This window comes from Morus notabilis, unplaced genomic scaffold (assembly GCF_000414095.1).
Source record: "Morus notabilis unplaced genomic scaffold, ASM41409v2 Scaffold93, whole genome shotgun sequence".
Classification (NCBI taxonomy): Eukaryota; Viridiplantae; Streptophyta; class Magnoliopsida; order Rosales; family Moraceae; genus Morus; species Morus notabilis.
Genome location: NW_010364330.1, coordinates 218,562 through 224,886, shown reverse-complemented (window position 1 = coordinate 224,886; position 6,325 = coordinate 218,562). Strand labels below are relative to the sequence as shown.

The 6,325-nt window shown below is 43.3% G+C and overlaps 1 non-coding gene and 1 pseudogene across 1 annotated transcript; one reads left to right on the top strand and one right to left on the bottom strand.

The window, feature by feature from the left end:
• The first annotated feature begins 326 nt into the window (after positions 1–326).
• Positions 327–5,847, top strand: LOC112093134 (annotated as a pseudogene).
• Positions 849–955, bottom strand: LOC112093149. Its single transcript, XR_002902925.1, has one exon. It is a non-coding gene; the product is annotated as a small nucleolar RNA R71 (small nucleolar RNA).
• Positions 5,848–6,325: the final 478 nt, after the last annotated feature.

The following is a 6,325-nucleotide window of genomic DNA, read 5'->3' as shown; positions in this document are numbered from 1 at the left end:
GTTTCCATTAATTAGATTACATTTCATAATTTACTCAATAAAATTTAATAATTGATTTTGAGAATAATTGTGGTTACGTGGAAAGTACAATCTGAGGGAGTTCTGTCTAGGAAAGTTGGTACTTAAGTGGGCCTCGCCCCACCAATCTTTCCTGGGAACGTTGCTCTGTGTAAGAGACTATTCATTGAGCCAAGAGCTATAGTCTTTCCTGGGAGCACTCCCGGTAGTTACAATTTACGTTACTATATAATTATTTTCTTTTTGATTAAAAATAATAAAAAAAAACCAAAAAAATTTTTTTTTAAAAAAAAAGCCGCTTAGGGTGAATGCATCGGTATAGAGACAAGCTAGGGAGATTCGCTCAACGTCCAGATTTAGAAACCCCTAGTGAAATTCTATCCGACTCATCTTCTACGTCTCCGTCTTTGCACTCGTCGTTGGAATTCACATTTCAAAATCTATTCGCAATGGCACAACACGAGGAAGTTCAGCAGAGGACGTTGCAAGATTACTTGTACCCAACGCGCACGGCCACCCCATCTTGCATCATGTTCCCACAAAATGCACCGCCTACGGATTTTAAGCCGGGCATGATTGCGCTTCTCCCAACCTTTCACGGATTAGAGAACGAGAACCCCTATGTACACATCCAAGAGTTTAAAGAGGTGGTGGCCACCTTTCACAGCCGTGTTGAGGCCGCAAACACTGTCAGATTGAAGTTTTTCCCTTTCTCTATGAAGGACAAGGCCAAAAGCTGGCTGTATTCTCTTAGGCCTAGGTCTATTGGTACGTGTGAAGAAATGACGATGACATTCTTCAACAAGTATTTCCCACACCATAAGACCAACAATTTAAAACGACAAATCTCAAATTTCGCTCAGAAGGAAAACGAAACCCTCTATCAAGCTTGGGAGCGTTTTAAAGATCTGTTAAATCCATGTCCTCACCATGGATATGAAAGTTGGCGCCTCGTAAGCTATTTCTACGATGGACTCACAATCTGAGAGCGCCAATTTGTCGAGATGATGTGCAATGGGGATTTTCTCCAAAAGGATCCTGACGAAGCTATCGAGTACCTGAATGAGTTAGCTGAGAAAGCTCATACTTGGACTGGACCGAGTGCTACTGAGAGCACCAGTAGGTCCCGACCAGTTGGAGTTTATCAATTAAGGGAAGAGGACAACCTCAAGGCCCAAGTTGAAGCTTTGACGAAGCAAATTGAGGCCCTCAAAAGTAAAGATAGTAAAGGACCCTACATGGTGGCAAGGACAGAGACACATGAGCCTTGTTTAGGTTGTGGTGGAATGGGCCACCTAACTCAGGATTACCACACTTTAAGTGAAATGAGAGGGGTATATGAGGAGCAGTGCAATGCATTGGGCACATACAAGAAGCCTTACGGACCTTTCTCAGAATCTTACAATCCTGGTTGGAAAAACCACCCGAACTTTGGTTGGCGAGATTCGAACCAACAAGCACAATCATCTGGAGGGCAATGGAGATCAGAGCAACAATCTCAACCACTAAGGACATATTTTGCTCACGCAGCTGGTGGAAGAGAACAATGAAATAAGACGAATCAAAGGGTTGATTCAATGCTCACGCAGCTAGTGGAAGAGAACAATGAAATAAAAAGTCAGATCACAAAGCTGACAGAAGCTTTAACCATTCAAGAGCGCGGTAGATTACCATCACTGGACGCGCAAAATAAGACGAATCAAAGGGTTGATTCAATGCTCACGCAGCTGGTGGAAGAGAACAAGGAAATAAAAAGTCAGATCACAAAGCTGACAGAAGCTTTAACCGTTCAAGAGCGCGGTAGATTTCCATCACAAGCCCGGTCTAATTTGAGGGGACAAAACATGGCTCAAACTTCCAACTCTGAAGGACAAAATATCAAGGAAGTTAACGTCATCACTACTCGAAGTGGTAAGAATTCAGACACGCCATCAACAAGTATTACCATTTTGAGTAATGAAGAATCGGCTCAGGAGAAAGAAGAGTGAACAAAAATTTCGGTAAAGGTTTCCTTCCCCCAAGCTCTCCGACCTGCTGGGAAAGTGCCGGAAAATTAAAGTGAGATCCTGGAGCATTTGACACAATTGAAGATCAATCTTCCCTTACTACATGTGATCAAGCAAGTGCCGGCTTACGCCAAGGTTATAAAGGATCTGTGCACTATAAAGAGAAAGCACCATGTCAAGAAGACTGCATTCTTGACAGAACAAGTGAGTGCGGTGATTGAGCAGAAGACACCGCTGAAGTACAAAGATCCTGGCTGTCCCACCATTTCCTGCACCATTGGGACACGCGAATTCGGCCAAGCATTGTTAGACCTAGGATCGAGTGTTAACCTCATGCCTTATTCAGTCTACTCGCAATTAGGTCTTGGCGATATTAAGCCCACATCTGTGGTTCTGCAACTGGCCGATCGATCTATTAAAAAACCACGAGGAATAGTGGAAGATGTGTTTTTGCAAGTTGATAAGTTCTACTATCCTGTGGATTTTGTTGTTTTGGACACTCAGTCAGTGGTTGATGTGGAGTCAAAAATCCCGATCATCCTTGGAAGACCATTCCTCGCGACAGCAAATGCTCTAATTAATTGTAGAAATGGTCTAATGAAGATCTCTTTTGGGAATATGACTCTCGAGGTAAATGTTTTCAACATTGTAAAATAGCCACAAGGTGATGATGAGTGTCACCAAACATTCCTGATCGACACACTTGTCGAGGAGGAGGTTCTGCTACAAAGCAACTCTGAAGATCTTGAAAATCTCCTCCAAAGTTCTGAATCTGAAAGTTTCGGTCCTTGTGAGTTGGCTAACATTTCTGCCATTTTTAACAACTCACAGGACAGAGGAATTAAGTTTAAGCAACTGTGCCGGTCCTTGTGAGTTGGCTAACATTTCTGCCATTTTCAACAACTCACAAGACAGAGGAATTAATTTTAAGCAATTGTGTTTCGAGGAACTTCCGTAAGGGAGAGAGAAACCAAAGCCTTCCATCGAAGAGACCCCAACAGTGAAACTTGCTCAACTACCTGAAGGATTGAAACATGCATTTTTGGGAGTCGGCGATACCTTTCCTGTTATCATTTCTTCCAAACTCGATGCATCACAAGAGCAGCGGTTGATCAACATGCTGCAAAAGCATAGATCTGCATTGGGTTGGATGATTCCTGATATTAAAGGGATCAATCCTTTGATTTGCTCCCATTATATTCATTTGGAAGAAGGAGCTAACCCGCGAAGAGATCCTCAAAGAAGATTGAATTCAACAATGAAAGAAGTGGTGAAGAATGAGGTTCTCAAGCTGTTAGATGCTGGCATCATTTATCCTGTTGCTGATAGCAAGTGGGTTAGTCCGACCCAGGTAGTGCCAAAGAAATCGGGGGTCACTGTGGTGGAAAATGAGAAAGGGGCTCTAGTTCCCACAAAGGTCGTGACTGGTTGGCGCATGTGTATTGACTATCGCAAGCTTAACGCCGCCATTCGCAAAGACCATTTTCCACTTTTATTCATCGATCAAATCCTAGAACGAGTAGCAGGCCATCCTTTCTATTGCTTTCTCGATGGCTATTCAGGATATTATCAGATAGAGATAGCATTAGAAGATCAGGATAAGACAACATTCACATGTCCTTTTGGCACTTATGCCTTTCAGCGAATGCCATTTGGATTGTGTAATGCACCTGCCACATTTCAGAGGTGTATGATGAGCATTTTCAGCGACATGATCAAAAAATGCATGGAAGTGTTCATGGATGATTTGACAGTCTTCAGAGATTCATTCGACACATGCCTTCTCAACTTAGAAGCTGTTCTACAAAGATGTGAAGAGAAGGGTCTTGTGCTCAATTGGGAGAAGTATCATTTCGTGGTATCATCCGGCATAGTTCTTGGGCATATTATTTCTGAAAGAGGAATCGAGGTCGACCGCTCTAAGGTTGAACTCATTTCCAACCTGCCCTCCCCCAAGGCCGTTAAAGATGTCTGATCTTTTCTGGGGCACGCCGGATTCTACAAGAGGTTCATTCAGAATTTTTCATCTATAGCGAGACCACTAAGCAACCTCCTAGCAAAAGATGTTGTGTTCAACTGGACACAAGAGTGTGAGGATGCATTCCGAACACTCATCGCAAAACTGACTTCTGCCCCTATTATGCAGTCACCAGATTGGAGCTTACCTTTCGAGATCATGTGTGACGCAAGTAACTACGCTGTGGGGGCCGTTCTTGGTCAACGGAGGGAGGGGAAGCCTTTCGTTGTCTACTACACAAGCCGTACTTTGAATAGTGCTTAAATGAACTACTCTACTACTGAAAAAGAGTTGCTTGCTGTAGTATTTGCTCTCGACAAGTTCCGTGCATATCTGATTGGTTCACCTATCACCATCTTCACAGATCATGCCGCCCTTAAATAGCTTCTCTCCAAAAAGGATGCTAAGGCGCGTTTAATTAGGTGGATCCTTCTCCTGTAGGAATTTAACTTGACAATCAAGGACAAGAAGGGAGTCGAAAATGTGGCGGCGGACCACTTATCTCGTCTTTACTTTAATGATTCCACCGAAATTCCTGCTATTAGAGATGACTTCCCCGATGAACATCTCTTCGCCGTCACTAAGATGCCATGGTATGCGAACATTGTTAACTACTTGGTGACGGGCGAGATTCCATCTACCTGGGGTGCACAAGACAAGAAGAAGTTTCTGGTCGAGGTTCGTAACTTTTATTGGGATGACCCCTATCTTTTTAAGTACTACCTTGACCATATTAGAAGACGATGCATCCCGGATGATGAAGTGTCTAGTGTCCTGAACTTTTGCCACAACTATGCATGTGGCGGTCATTTTTCTGTGAAGAAGACCGCCGCGAAAATCTTGCAGTGTGGTCTCTATTGGCCCACTTTATTCAAGGACACCAATGACTTCTATCGTTCCTGTGAGAGGTGCCAAAAGCTAGGTGCTCTGTCCCATCGCCATATGATGCCCTTGAACCCGATTCTCGTAATAGAAATATTCGATTGCTGGGGAATAGATTTTATGGGACCATTTCTACCTTCTTATGGATTCCTTTACATACTCCTCGTTGTGGATTACGTGTCTAAGTGGGTAGAAACCGTGGCGTGCCGGAGCAACGATAACACAACTGTTGTAAAGTTCTTAAAGGAAAATGTGTTATCTCGATTTGGAACGCCGCATGCCATCATCAGTGATCAAGGCACCCATTTCTGCAACCGTTCTTTTGAGGCTCTGATGCGTAAGTACGGTGTGGTTCATAAAGTTTCAACTGCCTATCACCCACAGACAAATGGCCAGGCTGAGTTGGCCAATAGGGAGATTAAGAAAATTCTAGAAAAGACGGTTAATCCCGATCACAAGGATTGGTCTATGCGCCTTCCGGACGCACTTTGGGCATACCATACTGCTTACAAAACCCAACTTGGGATGTCTCCCTACAGGCTTATCTTTGGAAAAGCCTGTCATTTAACTGTAGAGCTCGAACATAAGGCTTATTAGGCTACCAAGGCCCTCAACTTCAATCTCAGCGCTACAGGTGTCAATCGAAAGCTCCAGCTTTCCGAAATCGAGGAGTTAAGGAACGATGCCTATGATAATTCCAGGATCTACAAGGCTAAAATGAAAGCGGCTCATGATAAGCAGATCCTGAGGAAGAATTCTGAGCCGAATCAGCGGGTTCATCTCTATGATTCCCGTCTGCATCTCTACCCCGGTAAGTTGAGGTCGCGGTGGACTGGCCTGTTCGTAGTGAAACGCGTTTTTCCCAATGGTGCTGTTGAGGTTGAAGACCCGACCGATGGGAGAATATTCAAAGTAAATGGCTAGCGTCTGAAAAATTACTTAGAGCGGGTGAACCAGGTTGAAGAGATCATTCTCGACGACCCCGTTTACCAGCCCTGAGTAGTTTGCTCACATCTTCTTGACCATATTTTGATTTTTTTTTTTTTTCTTTGCATTTTTTTTTTTGTGTTTTTGGAGAATCATATCAGGAAGCTCAGGCTGTGCTCATAAGTGGAAAGCTCATCGTCCAGGTGTCTTCTTTCTCTATTTTTCATAATTTTTGATACTGAGGACACTGTCTGATTTTGGTTGGGGGTGGTGAGCATATTCATGCGTAAGAGTGATTTTTGTCACGTTGATATTTAGGTTAAAATTTTTGCAAAGTTGTCTGACTATAATTTTAAAATGTTTGTTTTGAGTCGATTTTCGCTGTCTTGGTTACTAAGAAATGACTTCTAGAGTTTCTTTTTGCACGTGCTAAACCTTGTGGTAAGATGGATGTTAATGCATGTCAGCTGAGAAA